Source organism: Cajanus cajan, chromosome 5, assembly GCF_000230855.2.
Source record: "Cajanus cajan strain Asha chromosome 5, NIPB_CcT2T_4, whole genome shotgun sequence".
In the NCBI taxonomy this organism is placed as follows: Eukaryota; Viridiplantae; Streptophyta; class Magnoliopsida; order Fabales; family Fabaceae; genus Cajanus; species Cajanus cajan.
The window spans coordinates 24587967-24611971 of record NC_138521.1 but is presented as its reverse complement, the minus strand read 5'-3'; positions in this window follow the sequence as shown (position 1 = coordinate 24611971).

Sequence of the window (24005 nt, the reverse complement as noted above, 5' to 3'; positions counted from 1 at the left end):
GTATTTTGGGGTATCTTAGTCATAGGACTTATTTTCTTTTGTATTTCCCATTTTACCCTTGTATTATGTGGTGCTTTAGATAATTAGGGTTTTAATTTTTGGGCTAGGGTTTTAATTAGGAAGTGACGCATTTTTGGTGGTTTTGGACCTATTTTTGGACTTAGAAAGGCTTAGGCCCAAGTGGAGGGCAAAGGTTGCATGGTCTTATCATGCACCTAGATGTAGCCTAACTAAACCCAAAGATTCCATCCTTGGCCACCAAGTTGCATCTAGGGTTAATTTAGGTTTCATTTGGTGTGCATTTGGCAAGGTCAATTTCGGCTAAGGCACCCTAAATGCAACCCTAGATGCCAACCACTCCTATAAATACCCAATGGACCACACCTTGTAAATACTTTGGATATTGAATATAGAGTGAGCATTTTTCCTTTATATCATCCTTAGTCACCTTGGCTATTTTCAGCCACCTTCCATCCTATCTCCACCTTGAGAGAAAAACCCTAGAAGTGGCCTTCAACTACCTTGGAGTGAGCCAAACCCTAGAGTACCCTCTCAAACCTTTCGTTAAAACTTCACCCACACTCTCCATTTTCGTCCATTCCACCATATCCCTTCTCTAAACAAAATGCCACCCTTGAAGGACTTGATCCAAGGAGTCAAGGTGTCCTCACATTGATCAACCAATCCATCAATGCTAGCAAGGATGCCATCACTTTGTCTTACTCAATATGAAACAAAAAAATTTACAATGTATTTTCTTACTAAAAAATCTAGTGTTTGTTATCATTAAAAATTATAAAACATGAGGGATTTAAAATTATCTTTTGACATAACATATGTGAAATGTTAAACTATGAGGTCATGCGGATGTAATGCATTGAGTCTATTTGACATGCTTCATTTGCATAAAATGTCTTTTTGGGTATGATATGGAATACACTATTAGGGAAGGTTCCTTGTGTAAAAGCTTAAGAATCAACATTGAGGATAGCTCGGTTTGAGAAGTCCAACCCTGCCCTAGTGTGCATGGAATGTATCTTGGATAACTTAGTTATCCCAACCAGACCCTAGTAGTATGTCCTCCTGGTGAGAGTACATAGAAGGTGTGACATGACATGTATTGATTGAAAACCCTTTGGAGAGACTAGATTGTTTAGTTCCTCTTCCAAGTTCCTTGAATGGACTTTTTCCTTCTTGGTTTCCTCCTAGATTTTTTAATGGATTCTAAAGGTGTTAGAAGCCATCTTCAAACACACATGGAAAGGTAAAGAGACCCCTTGGAGACACCACACTCATGGATTGATAAGTCCCTCCAAATCTTGCCACATTCAAATTTAAACGTTCATATTTCTTCATGTGTTGCTTCGTCTATCTTCCTAGCTGATCTTAAAGAGTACTGTTGATGCATTTAATGCAAGCATTAAATGCTGATCAAAGATGTGTGTATCTCCTATCTAATCTAGACAACTACTTATCATTTTTTTATTCTATTTTGAGTGTAGTAGAGTGGTGTTAGTGTAGAGTAGTTGGGGCTGATGCAGAGAAATCTCTATTAGTTTCTTGTCCGTGATATCCGTTATTTTCTCTTTCCATCCTAATATAAGAGTTTGCTGCATGATATTAAATTTGAGAGCTTTGGTTTTAATTTCTTTATAATTTCATTATTTTTGTTGTTTCGTTTAGGTCAACAATGTGATTCTCTCTATCTATATGGATTTTGAGTTCATTTATTTTATGAGGTATTTCAATTTTATATTATTTTTGTGATATGGTATGGAAGGTAGAAGGTGTCACATATACATTTTAGGAATTATGACTTTAGTTTCCAACGATCATTATCAATGATCATTTCAACAATAGCTTTATCTAGCTCTCTTTCTTTAGGGGTGCATCTCACACTCGTGGAATGATGTTTGTATAATTTTTGGCTAACATTTGTCACCCAAGACACTTGATAATGAAGCAAATAAATTGGCACCCTCCAACCTATGGGTTTCTAAAGTGTAATATAGATGTTGAAGCTAGAGGATACCTTGACCATTCATGTGACACCCTCTACCTTGCATACCATAACACATAATAATAAAATTTGAATAACATAACATTTCATAATTAAAATATCAAACGTGTTCAGATAGAGAGTACCACATCCATAACTTAAGAAAATCAGCAGAAATTACAAAGAAATAAAACTAAAGTTTCCAAAATAATTTAATAAAAACATCTTAATCTAATCCTATCTACGCCCGATGTCACATGTCCTATCAGAACAAATCCCAATGTAGAAGCCTAAGCTTTATCACCAACATCTTCAGCCTCATGGTGATAATTACTTGTAAGACAATCAAGGAAAAACAACACGAGAAAAGGGAGTGAGAAACATCTCACTCTGGCTCACAGTGTAAGAATATACACCAGATAGTCAAACACAAACAAAACATATATAACATAGATAAATTAATAATAATATCACATTTCACTCATTCAAGACATATTAATTTTTCATATAACATTAAAATGCACATGTATGGACACAGACTACATTTTATCATGCATGTGGCACTAGTAACATATCACATGGCATATTGCCGCTAGCAATACACGAAGAGTAGTTTAGGAGTACATGCCGGGTCACACCCTCTGCGCACTCTCACTAGAAGGACATATTACTAGAGTCTAGTCAAGATAGCTAAGCCGCACAAGATACATCCCATGCACACAATGGGCGAGACTGGGACTTACAAACCGAGCTATCCCCAAGGACTAATTCCCAAAGCTTTTACACTAGGGGACCTTCTCTGGCGGTGTATTCCATATCGTACCCTTAAAAATATTCATGCACATGATGCATGTCAATCAAGACTCCATGCTTTTCTCATATAACATTTTCATATCTCATTCTCATATCATATTATCATGTCTCGTAATCATGTATCATCATCATAACACATCATCATATCACATCACCATATCACATCATCATGTCTCATTATCATATCACATCATCATGTCACATCATCATATCACATCATTACATCACATCACCGTATCACATCACCATATCACATTATCATATCATCACATCATATTCACAATTTTTACAGAGCACTTTAATTCATATCAAAACTTATTTATTTGCGAAATGAAACACATATTTACACTCTACAAACATCAAAGAACACAACAGAAAACTCAGGGGATAAAATAGAAAAGATTCATATTTTGCTTGTTTTCTCATATGGTTTCCTTGTAAGAACCCACAGAGCACTTTAATTCATATCAAAACATATTCATTTTCAAAATCAACCACATACTCATGCATCACATCCAACAAGGAACACAACAAAGCAATCAGAAGGCAAAACAGAAAACATTCATACTTTGCCCATTTTCTCACAGGGTTTCCCGTAGGAACCCACAGAGCACTCTAATTCATATAAAAATATTTAAAATAATATAATTTACTCATACAATTACCTCTTTAAACAATCTCCTCTTACAATCACCACTGCATTCCCTTAGGGTTTCTCATAGGAACCCATAGAGATCTCAAATCATATATTTATTTACATATAAAAAGAGCAAATAGAAGAAACAAGTATAGTTGGGAAAAATCCCTCATAAAGAAGGATATAACAAACACAGGATTGGGGGCCAATCCCACTACCCAACATACATTCCCACACCCAAAGCGAGATTTCTCACTCCCCCTAACATGGATGAGTAGAAGACGAATGGTCTTGGTATGATCTAAGATCGTTCCTGAGTACTCTTCTTTAGAGCTCTTTGTTTCTCCTCTTTTTTTTCCTAACCCTTCAGAACGTAAATGAGGTAGATAGGGTTAACGCTACCTGACTCGTTTCTTAAAATTAATCTATCGGGCTGGGTCAACCCAACTCATTTTCCTTCTCTTCTAACCCACTTCTCTTTTTCCTCAAAATAATTAAATAAAATAAATACATTTATATTATAAAATATTTTTCCTCTATAATAATAATATATTTCTGACCCAAAATATAATAATATAATTTCAATAACAAAATATCATATAAAATCAACCTTCTCTTAAAACATATAAATATTTATTTAAAAATGCTAATAAAAATACTTATTTAATACGTACAAAATAATTGTCCAAAACAATAATTATTTAAAACTTACAAAATAATATTCCTCTATAATTATTAAAATAATTATGACTAAATACCATATAATAATAATAATAATAATAATAATTATAATAATAATAATAACTTTTTTGAAAACTGGGGTGTTACAATACTTCCCCCTTTTAAGAAATTCATCCTCAAATTTTTGAAATGAAGAGGTTCGACTATGATCCTTCATTAAACTTAAGATTCTTCCTAAACTTCCTAGGCAAACCCACAACAAAGTCTAGACGCATTATCTCACCTCCAAACAAGGACATCTAAAGGCTACAAAAGTCCTAAAAGGCTTCTGATGTTCTGTTTTAGACTTATACCATACTAAACATGAGTACACAAACTTCCTCTACTCCTCTCTTCACCTTAGGCCACCACGCTTCCGCTGCGCCACTCTGATACATCTTAGTAACTCCTAAATGGATGCTAAGAGTACTCTTTTGTCCTTCCTCTAAGATTATCTCTTAATTCGGGATTACTAGGCACCCAAATTTTGTTCTTGTACCTCAAAACAACGTCGATTCCTACTCAGAAAAGGTTACCTATACTACCAATCTTCTTCACTTGGTTCACTAAGAAAGGATCTGAATCCTGGGCTTTTCTAATCTCATCCATTAATTCACTAGTTACTTTCAACATAATTGATTCAATACTCCTAAGGGTAATCTCACACACCAAGCTTAAGTCTCTAAACTCTTCAATCAAATCTAACTTTTAAATCATCAAAGACGATAGATGAAAGATCATCCTACTCAACGTATCTGCCAGAATAATAACTTTCCTTCTATGACCCTCTCTAAAGATCAACCACCTAAGCACTAGGTACACATACTCAATCTCAAAGTCTTACCACTTCATCTATACCCAAGGTAAACACTTATCCATTATCTTGTCTTATAGCCTTGTCTTATCACTAAAATGAATAAACTAATTATGCTCCTCCAATTTTTCCTTTCACAATCCACTAGTTACTCGAGTCATACCTAGTTTCATACTACTAGGAGTAATCTTCACCAGTCAACTTAAATCCCTAATTTGAGCCCAAAGATCCATCTCTCTAATTATAAGGAAAATAAATATAGAGGTTTCCTACTCAAAGCATCAGCCACCATACTGGCTTTGCCCAGATGACAACTAAGATCAAAATCCTAGTCCTTAAGAAATTCCAATTATCTCTTTTGTCTCATATTCAACTCCTTTGGTCAAAAGATATTTAAGGCTCTTATGATCACTAAATACCTTAAGCTTAGAATCGACAGGTAGTGTCTCCAAATCTTAGTGTAAATATCATAACTACTAACTCAAGGTCATGGGTAAGGTAATTCCTCTCATGAATTTTCCATTGCCTAGAAACATAAGCTACTACATTTCCTTCTTGCATCAACACTCCATCCAAACCTATCTTAGAAGCATCACTATATATCACATAAGACTTACTAAAATCCAGCAATATTAACACTAGTCAATCTTTCCTTAAGAGTTTGGAAACTACTCTCACACTTACTATTCCACATAAAGGCAACTCTCTCTTCCTGGTCAATTCAGCCAAAGGTAATGATATCTTAGAAATTTTCCTCAACAACTCTCTAATAAGAATAAACTAACCTAAGAAAACTCTTAACCTCACTAACTGACTTTGGTATCTCCCACTTAAGTACAACTTCTACCTTAGATAGATCTACATTATACCTCTACTAAAATTTAAAAGACCTAGAAAACTCACTTCCACTACTAGAAAGTGACTGTTCAACATCGTCTCATCTACATCGGTTTAGATAAAAACAATGTAAAATAAGAATGTGGTGACATTTTTGTAAATAAGAGTATAATGTAAAGCATATTTACATCAGTTATGGCTGAGATCGATGTAAATATTAAGCATTTTACATCATTTTTGGCGAGACCGATGTCGTTTTGAATGCGCGGTGGCAATGTTGTAAATAATTACAAATACATCTACATCGGTTCACCCAGTAACCAATGTAGTATTAAAACGCATATGTTAGCCCACGTTGGAGAACATTTTGTTCATCTTGGTTAGACCTAGCATTGTGGTGAAGCCTCCGCCGCGCACACCCGTCGCGGTGCTAAAACCCTAGCCGAGAACTCTAGCTCCAGCAACGTTCTCGAGGACCTCCTCAACCTGCTCTTCTTCGGCCTCGTCTTCCTCTTCTTCATGCTCGTCTTGACGCCCATGGGGGACTCCCTCGTCGCCTCCAGCTGCCACACGCTACTCCTTTCCGCCTCTGATCCGCGGCAGCGCCTCTGCATGGTCGCTGCCATCGTGGCCGGGCAGTGGTGAATGGTGGAGGTGTGCCTCGCCGCCGACACCGACCACATGTCGTGCGAGGATCCATGGTTGAACAGCCAACTGAGCAGGGAGATGAATTACTATCGCAAGAGGCACTGCCCGCTGCTCGAGAACAAGGGCTTCAAGGTCTCCGTCTAGTGGCCCGATAGCTTCCACAAGGCATGTCCATAGTTGGGGAATTTCTTCATTTTCAGATTCTGTTTTACAATGTTAATTAACTTATTACAACTCTGCCTTAAATTATATGCATTACTAACTAATTTCAAAGAAAAATTACTCATGCTACTAGTCTAGTGAAAATCTCAAATGAGGGGATCTATTCTCATTGAAGATATTTTATGCTTTGCTCTTACTTACTATGGATAGAGGTTTTCTATTTTAGTGTTGTTTTTAGGTGTTAAAATCTATTCCTATGTCATCAAATGCCCTGTCATGTGTAGCACTAATTTCTAAAAAGTCAGTTGCATATATGTTGTTACTATATTTTGAACAAATTGCGGGCTTATTTCAATGTAAATGTTGTGTGGGTGCAAGCAGCAAAGGATTTGTATGCACAGCTCCATGTGGTTTCTTTTTATGCTACTACTAGTAATTCGATTGTGTAACATCCCGAATTTTTCTACTAATACTACGAATAATTATTATTTATTTTTGTATTTATGAAGATTATTTCCTTATAATTATTGTGATTAATTAAATGGGTTTGATTGAAGTTTTAAAGGTTTTTAATAATAATCATTTATGAAAATTATTTTGTATAATATTATTAATTATGATATTTTGTTATAATTATTATTTGAAGAAAATCATCTTTTAAATTGTTTTGATATTTTATTTTAATTTGATATATATATATATATATATATATATATATATTATTTATTTATTCATTAACTAATAATCCTGGATTTTCATAGCTTTGGAACGGGCCGTTCCACTTTAGGAACGGGCCGTTCCGAATCAGGCATGCGTGGGTAAAATTTTAACCCAGAACGGGCCGTTCCACTTTGGAAACGGGCCGTTCCGGATGTGATTTTAAAAGAACAAAGTTTGACTCAGAACGGGCCGTTCCACATTGAAACGGGCCATTCCGGAAACCTCAGAACGGGCCGTTCTGGTTTTGGAACGGGCCGTTCTGGGAGAGGCTTTTGTACCTATTCGGTGTGCCCAGAACGTGGCCTGATGCCTATAAATAGAGCGTTTTGCACTCTTTAAAATTCATTTTCTTCATTTTCTAATTTTTTCCTCCTTCCTCTCTGAAGACGAAGGGGAACCTAGAGGGGGCGACCAACAAGATTCAGCTCCTACTTATCGAGGTAAGGGGGAGTGAGAAATCTTGCTCTGGGTGTGGGAATATATGCTGGGTAGTGGGATTGGTCCCCAATCCTGTGTTTGCTGTATTTTTTTGTATGCTCATGTATGAGGGGTTTCTCCCAATTGTATCTGTTTTGTTTATTATTTTTCTTATATGCAATTACTTATATGATTTGAGATCTCTATGGGTTCCTATGGGATACCCTATGAGAAATAGACAAAATATAAATATTTTCTGTTTTGATTTCTGATTGCTCTATTATATTCCTTGTTGAATGTGATGTGTAAGTATGTGATTAATTTTGAGAATAAATATGTTTTGATATGATTTAGAGTGCTCTATGGGTTCCTATGGGAAACCCTATGAGAAATAGGCAAAATATAAATATTTTATGTTTTGATTTCTGATTGCTCTATTATATTTCTTGTTTGATGAGATGAAAAAATATGTATTTAATTTTATAAATAAATGAGTTTTGATATAAATTAAAGTGCTCTGTGGAGGCGTTGTGAATATAATGAGATAATCTGAAATGTGATTAAAACATGAGATATGAAATGTGACAATGAAATATGATGTGAAATGACCATGAGAAATGATAATGAGATATGAGAATGCATAGAGTCTTGAATGACATGCATCATTTGCATAAGTGTTTTAAGGGTACGATATGGAATACACCGCCAGAGAAGGCCCCCTAGTGTAAAAGCTTTGGGGATTAGTCCTTGGGGATAGCTCGGTTTGGAAGTCCCAGTCTCGCCCATTAATTGTGTGCATGGGATGTATCTTGCGCGGCTTAGCTATCCCGACGAGACTCTGGTAGTATATCCTTCTAGTGAGAGTGCGCAGAGGGTGTGACCCGGCATGTACTCCTAGACTACTCTTCGTGTATTGCTAGCGGCAATATGCCATGTGATGTTTTACTGGCGCCACATGCATGATAATATGTAGTCCGTGTCCATACTTATGCATTTTTAATGTTATGTGATAAAGTGATGGTTTATGTCTTGGATGAGTGTGATGTTATTATTAATTTATCTATGTTATACCTGTTTTGTTTGTGTTTGGCTATTCGGCGTACATTTCTACACTGTGAGCCAGAGTGAGATGTTTCTCACTCCCTTTTCTCGTGTTGTTTTGTTGTGACTATTATACAGGTGATCATCAGTGTGAGGCTGGGGATGTTGGTGATGAAGCTTAGGCTTCTATGTTGGGTTTTGCTCTGATAGGACATGTGACATCGGGACATTGATAAGATTAGTTTAAGATGTTCTTATTAAATTATTTTGGAAAATTCAGTTTTATTTCTTTGTAATTTTACCAGCATGTTATTTGGATTAAGTTTATGAATGTGAACTTTTTACCCTTACGTAGTTGGAAATTTGATTTTTATTGATGTAAAATTATATATATATTTTTATAATTACTGTATATGTATGTTGGGGTAGAGGGTGTCACATTAAGTGGTATCAGAGCAGGTCGATCTAATCGACCGTGTGTGTTATGTGCTTATCACGACTCTGTTGTGTACTCTGACTGTGTCTTGTTTGTTGTGTACTATGATGATGTTTTGCTTTGATGATGATGATGTTCTTCTTGTGTTAATATTGTTGAGTTTGATATTGTTATTTTGTAATTAGAGGAATGATAGTCATGATAGTGTTAGCTAAAACCATTATGACCGCTTTTCTTCATTCTTATAATTTCTTATTTGTTTGATACTTCTTGCTTACGTAAGAAGTAGTGGTTGAGTGATATCGCTTGTGTTGCAAGCATATGTGCGAGTAGTGATAGACGAGATATTGTGCTAATATTTTAGGAACTATTGAGGCCTTAGCTTTGGTTAGGACATTAAATTTTTTTTTTAGTGTATTAAGAGTTTACGATTGGTGGAATTTTTGAAAGCTATAGTTGTAGCGATTGAATCCAAGGATGATGTATGTTGAGAATTGGAGTTTTGGTATTCTTAAGGAGAGATTGAAGTGTTGATGATTTCTAGAGTTTGATGATTGTATGTTGACCTTTTATGGTTTAGGTAGTATGTGAATTTTATTTTCTAAGTCTTTTGTACTGAATATGTGAGTTGTTTGGTTTAGATTTGTAGTGGGAAACTTTGTATATGAAGTTGAGGTGTGAGTTTGGAAGGGTTGAGGTATTTTTGTGGCCTTAGATATATTGATACACTAATGCTGTTTGGTGTAGAGGATATTTTCGCTGCAGTTTTTTTGTGCCCGTATGAGTACCTTATTGACAGATTTAGATTTTATGGTCTTCACAAAAGTTGTAGCCTTGGACGTTATCTTTCCAATGGAACTGGAATCAGGTAAAACGGGGGTCTAGAACTCCAGTTATAGCTACTTTGGTGATCAAAGGTCTAGCTGTAAGCGCTGAATATATCTGCTGCGGTTTTTGAAATTTTTAGATAAGAAGATGATCTTTTTAGAATCTTATGTCTTCATAGGAGTTGTAGCTTATTCTCTTAGATTTCGTTTGAGATAGGTTTGAGATCATTTGGATGAGTAGAACTCTCTGTGTGTTGTTTTCTTTGATAGTTGTTGAAAGGAGAAGTAGGCTGTAATAATGTTTTTGGGTTAGTAGGCAATGCAAGGATAAGAATTGATTTTGTTAAGATGTTTTTAGGTGTTTTCATGTGGATTGAGAGGTTGTTTAAGATTGTATGATGGTATGTGGTAAGGTTTGTTCATGTACATGCTTATGGATGGTATATTTGAAGGTTTAAAGTAGGTATTCTAATATGATTTAATATGCATGTATGTTGATATGTGGATAGATGACCTTAGGGATCAATTGGTGAATGTCGTGTGGTTAGTGAGATTGACCTTAGGGTGTGGTATGATCATTTTGTAGTTGAGGGTGGAGATATATCCAAGACGGTTGTATGTTAAGTTATCTAAGTATTACTATTTTATTTTATTTTATTTTATTTATTGATTGATTGATTTATTTATTTATTTTGATTGTATGAGATAAGTTTTCTAGTTCCTGTAAATTCCAGTTGAGGTAAACATGGATCTGTCTCAGGTAGAAGTTGTGTTTAAGTGGGGAGACATCTAAGCCAGTTAGTGAGAATAAGAGTTTTATGAGGTTAGCTTATTATTATTGGAGATTTATTGAAGGAATTTCTAAGATAGCATTGCCCTTAACTACATTCACTAGGAGGAGTATTGTCCTTATGTGGGATAGTAAGTGTGAGAGTAAGTTCCGAATTCTTAACGAAAGATTGACTAGTGTTGATACTACTAGATTTTAGTAAGTCTTTTTATGGTATATAGTAGTACTTATAAGATGAATTTGGATGCATTGTTGATACAAGAAGGAAAGATAGTAGCTTATATTTCTAGGCAATTGAAAATTCATGAGAGAAACTACCTTATCTATGAGTTAGTGGTTATGATATTACATTAAGATTTGGAGACACTTCCTACATGATTCTAAGCTTGAGGTATTTAGTGATTGTTAGAGTCTTAAATATCTTTTGACCAAAGGAGATAGTTGGAATTTCTTAAGGACTAGGATTTTAATCTCAATTGTTATCTAGGTAAAGGCAATGTGGTGACAGATGCCTTGAGTATGATGATCTTTCATCTATCATTTTGATGATTTAAAGGTTAAATTTGATTGAAGAGTTTAGAGATTTAAGCTTGATTTGTGAGCTTACCCTTAGAAGCATTGAATTGAGTATGTCGAAAGTGACTAGTAAATTAATGGATGAGATTAGAGGAGCCTAAGAGTTAGATCCTTTCTTAGTGAACCAAGTGGATAGAGGATTGGTAAGGCTATAGATAACCCTTTTCGAGTGGAAGTTGATGGTGTTTTGTGGTTTGAGGATAGAATCTATGTGCCTAATAATCCCGAATTAAGGAAGATGATCTTTGAAAAAGGCAATAAGAGTACTCTTAGTATTCACTTAGGAGCTATTAAGATGGATTATGACCTTAGGAGGATGTATGAGAGTGACGTAGCGGAAGCGTGGTGGTCTAAGGTGAAGAGAGGAACAGGGAAAGTTGTGGACTCGTGTGTAGTATTCCAGAAGTCAAATGCAGGAGACATATCCATTTTTATTTGCTTCAAGTAATTTCGGGGACGAAATTTTTAAAAGGAGGGGAGAATTCTAACATCCCGAATTTTTCTACTAATACTACGAATAATTATTATTTATTTTTGTATTTATGAAGATTATTTCCTTATAATTATTGTGATTAATTAAATGGGTTTGATTGAAGTTTTAAAGGTTTTTAATAATAATCATTTATGAAAATTATTTTGTATAATATTATTAATTATGATATTTTGTTATAATTATTATTTGAAGAAAATCATCTTTTAAATTGTTTTGATATTTTATTTTAATTTGATATATATATATATATATATATATATATATATATATATTATTTATTTATTCATTAACTAATAATCCTGGATTTTCATAGCTTTGGAACGGGCCATTCCACTTTAGGAACGGGCCGTTCCGAATCAGGCATGCGTGGGTAAAATTTTAATCCAGAACGGGCCGTTCCACTTTGGAAACGGGCCGTTCCGGATGTGATTTTAAAAGAACAAAGTTTGACTCAGAACGGGTCGTTCCACATTGAAACGGGCCATTCCGGAAACCTCAGAATGGGCCGTTCTGGTTTTGGAACGGGCCGTTCTGGGAGAGGCTTTTGTACCTATTCGGTGTGCCCAGAACAGGCCGTTCCGGATTCGGAACGGGCCGTTTTGGTCGTGGCCTGATGCCTATAAATAGAGCGTTTTGCACTCTTTAAAATTCATTTTCTTCATTTTCGAATTTTTTCCTCCTTCCTCTCTGAAGACGAAGGGGAACCTAGAGGGGGCGACCAACAAGATTCAGCTCCTACTTATCGAGGTAAGGGGGGAGTGAGAAATCTTGCTCTGGGTGTGGGAATATATGCTGGGTAGTGGGATTGGTCCCCAATCCTGTGTTTACTGTATTTTTTTGTATGCTCATGTATGAGGGGTTTCTCCCAATTGTATCTGTTTTGTTTATTATTTTTCTTATATGCAATTACTTATATGATTTGAGATCTCTATGGGTTCCTATGGGACACCCGGTGAGAAATAGACAAAATATAAATATTTTCTGTTTTGATTTCTGATTGCTCTATTATATTCCTTGTTGAATGTGATGTGTAAGTATGTGATTAATTTTGAGAATAAATATGTTTTGATATGATTTAGAGTGCTCTATGGGTTCCTATGGGAAACCCTATGAGAAATAGGCAAAATATAAATATTTTATGTTTTGATTTCTGATTGCTCTATTATATTTCTTGTTTGATGAGATGAAAAAATATGTATTTAATTTTATAAATAAATGAGTTTTGATATAAATTAAAGTGCTCTGTGGAGGCGTTGTGAATATGATGAGATAATCTGAAATGTGATTAAAACATGAGATATGAAATGTGATAATGAAATATGATGTGAAATGACCATGAGAAATGATAATGAGATATGAGAATGCATAGAGTCTTGAATGACATGCATCATTTGCATGTGTTTTAAGGGTACGATATGGAATACGCCGCCAGAGAAGGCCCCCTAGTGTAAAAGCTTTGGGGATTAGTCCTTGGGGATAGCTCGGTTTGGAAGTCCCAGTCTCGCCCATTAATTGTGTGCATGGGATGTATCTTGCGCGGCTTAGCTATCCCGATGAGACTCTGGTAGTATATCCTTCTAGTGAGAGTGCGCAGAGGGTGTGACCCGGCATGTACTCCTAGACTACTCTTCGTGTATTGCTAGCGGCAATATGCCATGTGATGTTTTACTGGCGCCACATGCATGATAATATGTAGTCCGTGTCCATACTTATGCATTTTTAATGTTATGTGATAAAGTGATGGTTTATGTCTTGGATGAGTGTGATGTTATTATTAATTTATCTATGTTATACCTGTTTTGTTTGTGTTTGGCTATTCGGCGTACATTTCTACACTGTGAGCCAGAGTGAGATGTTTCTCACTCCTTTTTCTCGTGTTGTTTTGCTGTGACTATTATACAGGTGATCATCAGTGTGAGGCTGAGGATGTTGGTGATGAAGCTTAGGCTTCTATGTTGGGTTTTGCTCTGATAGGACATGTGACATCGGGACATATATAAGATTAGTTTAAGATGTTCTTATTAAATTATTTTAAAAAATTCAGTTTTATTTCTTTGTAATTTTACCGGCATGTTATTTGGATTAAGTTTATGAATGTGAACTTTTTACCCTTACGTGGCTGAAAATTTGATTTTTAATGATGAAAATTTTTATATTTTTTATAATTACTGTATATGTATGTTGGGGTAGAGGGTGTCACAGAGGGAGAGAGGAAAAGAGAGAGGGAGTGAGAGAGAGAAAGAAAGAGAGGAAGTAAGAGAAATAGAAGGAGATAGAGAAATAAATATTTTTTATTTTAAAAAGGGATATTGTGGTCTTTTATAACCCCCTAATTCGGGTATTTTAAAAAGGGATATCATGATGATCCTTATGCTAAGGAGTTTGGAATCAAAATTAGTGAGAAGCTTGCTCAAGTTGAAGCACGCATCCTTCCTGCTCCTTGGGTATTTTTTTTCTTCTGATAGCTTATTGACTTATAAAGTTTTTAATTGCTTTTATATGACAATTGACATTATGTTTCCTTCAGCTCAAATATCATGATACAAGTAGAGAAAAGGATTGTCTTCCACAAGTTGGTCAATGGAATATTATGAACAAGGTATTTTTTCTATAGTTTGGTTCATTTTGGTAGCCACTAGCCATACAAAAACAAGTAGCACTATTCATATTACACCTTTTAATTTCTGTTTCATCTTATGATTTTGGCTTAGATTCTATAATTCATTTCTTTATGTTTAGGGTTGTGTGAATAATAGTACGATTTTACTTGTATATATCATTGTAGGTTTTTTCCCAATTGTAAGGTTTGTGAAGATAAGATAGAAACTGCTGGGTGTCTCTGTTCTTTTATCCTGATCAGTTGAAAGATGTGGTGTGAGAGTGAGAATGCTGATTCTTTTCTTTCCTGGTCTTTATTATAAGAATTAAGTTGCAGTTGGTTAATTAGTTGTCCAGTTTTGTTGGAAGTTTTCAAATTCGAGTAAAGTTAGAATTAAAGGCATTATGAGTAACACCTCTGGCATGTTGCTTTTCCTCTCCAATTACTTTCTTAATTTCATGTATATAATTATATATTTTATGTACTATATGTTTTCGTGCCTTTATATTTGGATCTTTAAAATTTTTTGGTATCCTTGTACTGTGTTTTCTCAGGTTTGTACTTGTGCAACAACTTAAGATTTATATATATATATATATATATATATATATATATATATATATATATATATGTTTATTACAGGTAATAAGAAAAAATCTAAAAAATAAATGATTTTTTTTTATAAAAAAAATACAATCTACATCGGTTGTTAGTAGAACTGATGTAGATTTGTGTACAAATCTACATCATTTTTACTGACAACCAATGTAAATTTGTACACAAATCTACATGGGCTGTCAGCAAAATCGATGTAGATTTTACACAAATCTACATCGATTTCAAAAACCGATGTAAAAGTATATATATTTCTAAGTTGCCCTATTCTACATCGATTTTCGAACCGATGTAGATAATACATCTTGTAGTAGTGAAATTTAGTTGGGCGGTGCATTGCTGAGCAAGTGAATCACACTGCTACACTTGGAAGAGTGGATTTAATTGAGGTTTATTAGGCTACACCTGCTGCAAAGGTTGCACCAATTTTCAGTCGGTGATTCAATCTCAATGCATTCAACAAGGAGTTAATTATGGTGCGGTTATGGCAGATTAAGAAAGCCAATCTATGTGACACCCTCTACCTCAACATACATATACAGTAATTATAAAAAAAAAAAAATTCATTAATAAAAATCAAATTTCCAACCACGTAAGGGTAAAGAGTTCACATTCATAAACTTAATCCAAATAACATGTCGGTAAAATTACAAAGAAATAAAATTGAATTTTCCAAAATACTTTAATAAGAACATCTTAAACTAATCTTATCTATGTCCCGATGTCACATGTCCTATCAGAGCAAAACCCAACATAGAAACCTAAGCTTCATCACTAACATCCTCAGCCTCACGTTGATGATCACCTGTATAACAGTCAAAATAAAACAACACGAGAAAAGGGAATGAGAAACATCTCACTCTGGCTCACAGTGTAGAAATATATGTCGAATAGCCAAACACAAACAAAACAAGTATAACATAGATAAGTTAATAATAACATCACACTCATCCAAGACATAAACCATCACTTTATCATATAACATTAAAAATGCATAAGTATGGACACGGACTACATATTATCATGCATGTGGTGCCAGTAAAACATCACATGGAATATTGTCGCTAGCAATACACGAAGAGTAGTCTAGGAGTACATGCCGGGTCACACCCTCTGCGCACTCTTACAAGAAGGATATACTACCAGAGTCTCGTCGGGATAGCTAAGCCGCGCAAGATACATCTCATGCACACAATGAGCGAGACTGAGACTTCCAAACCGAGCTATCCCCAAGGACTAATCCCCAAAGCTTTTACACTAGGGGGCCTTCTCTGGCGGTGTATTCCATATCGTACCCTTAAAACACTTATGCAAATTATGCATGTCAATCAAGACTCTATGCATTCTCATATCACATTATCATTTTTCATTCCCATATCACATTATCATGTCTCATTATCACTTTTCACATCATCTCATCATATTCACATAGTCATCACTTTTCACATCATCTCATCATATTTACATAATCATCATTTTTCACATCATCTCATCATATTCACATAGTGTCTACAGAGCACTCAAAATCATATCAAAATTGATCTATTTTCAAAAATAAACACATATTTATACATCTCATTCAACAAGGAATACATCAGAACAATCAGAAAGCAAAACAGAAAGAACAATCAGAAAGCAAAACAGAAAATATTCATATTTTGCCTGTTTCTTATAGGCTTCCCACAGGAACCCACAGAGCACTTTAATTCATATCAAAACTTGTTTATTTTCAAGATTATATACATATTTACACTCAGCAAATATCAAGAAACACAACAGAAAACTCAGAAGGTAAAACAGAAAACATTTAAAATTTGTCTCTTACAATTATCAATGCATTTCCTTAGGGTTTCCCACAGGAAACCATAGAAATCTCAATTCATATAATTGGGAAAAACCCCTCATACATAAGCATACAAAAAATACAACAAACACAGGATTGAGGGCCAATCCCACTACCTAGCATACAATCCCACACCTAGAGCAAGATTTCTCACTCCCCCTTACCTCGATAAGCAGGAGCCGAATCTTGTTGGTCGCCCCCTCTAGGTTCCCCTTCGTCTTCAGAGAGAAAGGAGGAAGAAGATTAGAAAATGAAAAAATGAGTTTTAGAGAGTAAAAAACGTTCTATTTATAAGCATCAGGTCGTGGCCAGAATGGCCTGTTCCGAATCCGGAACGGCCCGTTCTGGGGTTTTCGGAACGACCCGTTTCAAGGTGGAACGGCCCGTTCTGAGCACATAGAACATGTACAAAAATCTCTCCCAGAACGGCCCGTTCCAAACCAGAAAGGCCCGTTCTGAGTCAAGACTTTGTCCTTTAAAAACACATCTGGAATGGCCCGTTCCCAAAGTGAAACTGCCCGTTCTGGGTTAAAATTTTACCTATGTTTGCTCGAATTGGAACGGCCCGTTCCCAAAGTGGAACGGCCCGTTCCGGAACCATGAAAATCCAAAGTTTTTAAATAATAAATAAATAAATACTTATATATATATATATATATATATATATATATCAAATTAAAATAACATATCAATACAATTTAAAACATGATTTTCTTTAAATAATAATTATAACAAAATATCATAATTAATAATATTATACAAAATAATTTTCATAAATGATTATTAATAAAAACCTTTAAAAATTCAATCAAACTCATTTAATTAATCAAAATAATTATAAGGAAATAATCTTCATAAATACAAAAATAAATAATAATTATCTGTAGTATTAGTAGAAAAATTTGGGATGTTACAATCTACATCGGTTTTCTGAAGATTTGATGTAGACTTATACACAAATCTACATCGATTCTTCAGAAAATCGATGTAGATTTCTACACAAATCTACATCGGTTCTTCAGAAAATCAATGTAGAACTTTATACATTTTCTAAGTCACTCTATTTTACATCGATTTTAGAACCGATGTAGATAATGCAATCTGTAGTAGTGAGCGATGTGACACCCTTACTATCCCAACACATATACTGTAACTTTACAAATAAATGTTTAAAAAAAAGTAAAAGGGTTCACATGAGAAACTTCAAAAATCGTTCTTCAATAACCACAATAATAAAGATTTAGAAAATGAAACACAAGAGTTTACAAATTGTTTTCAAAATGATATTTACAATTCCAAATCCATATAAAAATTTTGTTCTAAAAGTCCTCTGCCCCGATGTCACAATATCAGAGCATACCCCTAATTTAACTGTTGGCATTTTAGATGCCACTCGCAGCCGGATCTTCCTCACCTAAAACATCCACAAAATTGTACGGTAAGAAAAGAAAATATCTATATGTAAAGTACATACAAACACACAACATATCATCTCATTATAACTCGATACTCAACGAAATATTCATAAACATTTCAATGTATCATAATTTTATCAATCGTGCATCATCATCACGTCACAATTCGCAATCACCACAATCATCACAAATCTTGCAATCAACCCTATGCCAAGGTCACGCCTATAGCATCTCTTGCCCAAGGTCATGCCACCCCCGACATAAGTATTAATTACCTCACACATCCCACACCATGCCAGGGGTACGCTCGTCCTTGTAGCATCACTTACCCAAGGTTCGTATCATCCCTGGTCATTAGTGCGAGGAACCACAATCACATCACAGTCACATCACAATCACATCACAATCAATTCATCACAATCCACATAAATCTTACAATTAACACTATGCCAAGGCCACGCCACAACTGACATAAGTGATACGGGTTAATTGTCTCACTCATCCCACACCATGCTAGGGTCACACCCTCCCTGTAGCATCACTTACCCAGGGGTCGTGCCATCCCTAGTCATTGATGTGAGGAACCACAATCACATCACAATCCACAAAATCTCTTGCAATTAACCCTATGTCAGGGCTGCCATATTTGACATAAGTGATACGTGTTAATCGTCTTACTCATCCCACACCATGTCAGGGTCACGCCCTCCCTGTAGCATCACTTACTTAGGGGCCGTGCCATCCCTGGTCATTGATGTGAGGCACCACAATCACAATCATAATCACATCCATACAACATCTCATTTCATAGCTCAATTTCATATCACATACACAATTCCATATACACAATAGATAAGTCTAACAAAATAAGGGTTTACACACCCCTCAAGCAATTCACATCTAGATCATCAATTTTTAACAAGTAATATAACAATAACATTCATAAATTAATATAATAATTAATGGAATTACACATTTAACATAATCTTAACATAAATAGTAAAATCTCCAATTGTTCCAAAACCTAACTCACAGACACTTTTCTACAATTTCGTTCTCTCTCCCAGATCATCATTCTTACAAATTAAATATATATTTGTAGTCCTAAATATATATAGAATAACATAAGACCAATAATTCTCCAAACAGAAATAATTATAAAATTACTCATAATCCTACGAGCTTCCTCTTCTACCCAATTCCCTCATGTAACTTTGCATACAAATAATCCCTTTTTCCCCCGTACCTGGATAAACAACAGTTGAACTAAAACAGGGATCTCTTGGTCTCCTCCTCTAAGTGCCCCTTGGTCTTCAGAGAGAAGAAGAGGAAAAGAAGAGAGAACAGAAGATAATAGGAAGAGAGAATGAAAGATGTGTGAAAATGACAGGTGAGGGGCGCTATTTATAGGATTTCAGGCTCACCTACCGGAACGGCCCGTTCCAAAAGTGGAACGACCGTTCTGGACCCCTCGAAACTACGCAAAATTCTCAACTGGAACGGCCCATTCCAAAACCAGAACGACCCGTTCTCAATCCCAACAGAACGGCCCGTTCTCCCAACAGAACGGCCCGTTTTGCTTCTCCAATTTTGGGCATTTTTCTCCTTCCGGAACGGCCCGTTTCAATTTTGAAACGGCCCGTTCCGGGCAATCAATTGGGCCTCTGGCCCAGCGATTTTGGGCTGTTACAAGCGACGCGGGAGAGGTAGATGTCGCCGATGACGAGGAGGATGATTTGGTAACGCATGATGGAAACCATTTTACATCAGACATGGTGGATCCGACGTAAATTTTACATCTCCCGCGTTGACATCGAACTTATTTACAACGTAAAAATCCCAAAAAAACCGATGTAAAATATCTCTTTTGCACTAGTGATTCATTACTAACTTTTCAATTCTACCATATTCGCAGATAACCAATGGTCCAGGTATTCAATCTTACTATCATTCCATGTTTGCACCTAACCCAAGAATTGAAAATTTGTTGGAGGTTGCAAGTTTTGGCGACATTGCCAAAATAAGACATTTTAAAATCAACAATAATCTAATAAAATCTTTGGTGGAGAGGTAGAGATCAGAGACACATAATTTTCACCTCCCAATTAGTGAGTGCATAGTCATTTTGGAAGATGTTACACTATAACTGGATTTGAAGGTCGATGACAAAACAGTCACTGGACCTACTTTTTTGATTGGGAAGAATTGTGTCATGAGTTGTTAAGCTTAGTACCTCAACTTGAGCCGAATAAAGGAGTTAGTTAAGTAAATATTTGGGGGTGGGTTGTTATTTGGGTAAAAAACTGATATATTAAAAAAAAAGTCCAATTTAAACAGAGTCATTGTTGCCGTAGAATGCAAATTTCAATGAGAGATATGTTTCTTAATGACGTTAATGCCATGAGCTATGCATGCTTACAGGCTTACAGCATCGCATGGATTGATTGGCCCTTTTTATTTATAATTTGTTTGTGATTTCAAAATGAAATCGTTGAAAGAAATTTATTTGGATTATGTATCTATTTTTTTTTTCAAGTTTATTAATTAATTTTACCATAGTGAACTAATCTATAAACTTTCAATTTTTTAATTCTTAATCTATAACGGATAAACTTCAACTGGGCTTATAAGTTTCTATAAAAAACAAACTATCATATATACATTAATTTTATGAAACACATATTTTCTTTTAGTGCATTTCTTTATTTTTTTTTACTTCAATTACTATGAATTCTTGTAATTTTGATATTTTTTTTCACTCTTCTTCTTTTTGATAATGGAGATGCGCAAATTTTATTTCGAAGAAATGGCTGACTAGGCATGTTCATCAGAAGTAGTAAGATGTGAGATTTGGTAAAAGTTATGGAAAAAAAAATCCTTTTATGAAGAACCAAACCTTTATTTTTCACTCTTTGGTTCTTATATTTTCACCATGTCAGTCTTGATATTTTGTCCACTCAAGATTAAATTTAAATATATAATATATAAAAAAATACTATCTCCATTTCTATATAAGATTTAATTACATAATTAATCAAGATTAAAAAAAATAATTAATTTTGATAATAATAAATTTATCTCACACACACACATATACATACATACATATATATATATATATATATATATATATATATATATATATATATATATATATTTAAAACTACTCTTATACTACTTCTCTCTTCTAATTAGTATTTTTATATCTTCTAACTACTTAGAGTTATACTATTTACTTTTCTTAGTTAATATTCATTTTTCTCTTAATCAATTAGGATGCATGCTCTTTAAAGAGTATATAATTAATATATTTTATCAAATTAAGATATCATATTTTAATAAGGGGTATTTTAGTTTAAAAATAAATATTATGAGATAATATGAATTGTGTCTTTTATAAAGGAATAAATAGTTGTTATAAGTTGAATTTTATAAACAGGAACAAAGGTAGTAATTCATTTTTTTTCATAGAATTTCAAATGTTTTGGGGTGAAACACTTTGCTTGTGTGAGTAATTTATAAAAAAAAAAAAAAAAAAAATTCAAACATTTATAAAATTCATTAAAATTATAGAATTTTAAATTTTTCTAAAAAAGTAAGAATTTGAAGTTTTTCTTTCTATTATTTTTTCTCCTACCTCCCTCTCATCTTTTTCAAAGTTGACATAAAATATGTCAATAATATTTTTGATTATTAAATATTCAAAATTATTTTAAAATTATTAAATATTTAAAGGTTGACTAAGATTCAGTTTTATAAAATTAAAACTTAAAATTTCAATATTATTATTATATATATGTTTAAAATCAATTTCGCTCATTGTAGGAATCAAATTAATCTATCTATACTAAAAATTTAAATTTTAAAAATTATAATTGACTTATCCAAATAAAATTTTTTAGAAAAATGAAAAATGAAATCAAAATAATTTAAATTACTTTAAAATTATTTTAAAAGTATTAAATATTTAAAGATTGACTAAGATTCTGTTTTATAAAATTTAATCTTAAAATTTTATTAGATATATATATATATATATATATATATATATATATATATATTTGTTTGAAATTAATTTTACTCATGGTAGAAATCAAATTAACCTATCTAAACTAAAAATTTAAAATTTTTAAAATTAGAATTCACATATCCAAACAAAACATTTAAAAAATGATGAAAATTAAAATCAAAATAATTCAATGTAGGGATGACAAGTAAACTCATATATGTGGGTTCCCGATTTTGAGAGGGAATATCCGGTTTGATAAAATATGGGTACGAGTAATATCTGACTTATTAAATTAGGTATGGGGGCTGAAATGAATATACACATCCGCCTCATTCTCGTACATGTATTCACTTTAAATTTCTAGCAACTTAATTTAATTTTTAAAAAAATGTATTTGACATTTATATTCTTACTCTATTTTAAATATATGCAAAATAAAGCTTAATTAGTGTAATTTTATAACTGTTACTCTATGTTAAAATTATTTTTTTAATATTTTTTAAAATATTTAAATAATTTTTTGACAAGTACGAGTATACCCGATTACCTAACAGGAATGGCCGGGGATGGGAACATAAATCTCATACCCATTGAGTATGGGGACGATGATGAGTATAGGATATAGGAATGGAGACAGAGACGAAGATAGTGAAATCCATACCCGTCCCATCCCATTGCCATCTCTAATTCAAATTTTAAAATTTTAAAAGGCTTAAATATGTTTTTAATCTCTCAAATTTAAGGTAAATTTGTTTTTAGTGTCTTAAATATAAAACTGTATTTTTAATCCTTGTAATTTCAAAATATTTTATTTTAGTCCTTATATTCAAGTTTTGTTAGAAAGTCCCTCAAATATTGTCACATAAAATCTACCTATTTATATTTCTGTTAGTAAAAATATCACATTAAAATTAGTTAATAGTATGATATTGTATAACTGTCTTAATCTATTATTTTCATATATGTTATTAGTGATATGATAAATTAAACCAAAATTTTTTAAAATTACAAAGACTAAAAATAATAATTTTAAATTTAAAAAATCAAAAGCTAATTTACTCTAAAGTTAAAGGAATAAAAATATATTTAAGTCATTTTAAAAAAATTTAATTTTCTAAAATTTCTTGTGCAGAAAAACCAATAGGGTTGAAAGGGTGATTTGGGACGTTGATGATGGTATAAGAAGTGTGAGAGGGCGACAGAAGGCTTCGACATTGTTTAGCAAAGAATGGGTTGAAGATGACTAGAAAGTGGATTGAGAAAATGGAGAAGAATTTGAAAAGTTAAGGGCAGAAAGGTTATTATCCAATTTTTACTAAAAGATTATATTGTCAATATATATATATAGAGAGAGAGAACATGTTGGATCACTCTACACCACATGATGAATATATATTTTGATATCGTTATAAATTTGAATGATATCTACACATTCTAGAATGAGACCACACGTGACATATAAAATTCATTTTTTATGATAGGTGATCAAGGCATAATAGTGTAGGTATCAAATGTGATATTTTAATGACATTCACACTCACATTTTATGATGGTTAAGACTACATCCCTTATAGAAAGTGGACATTCTATGTTG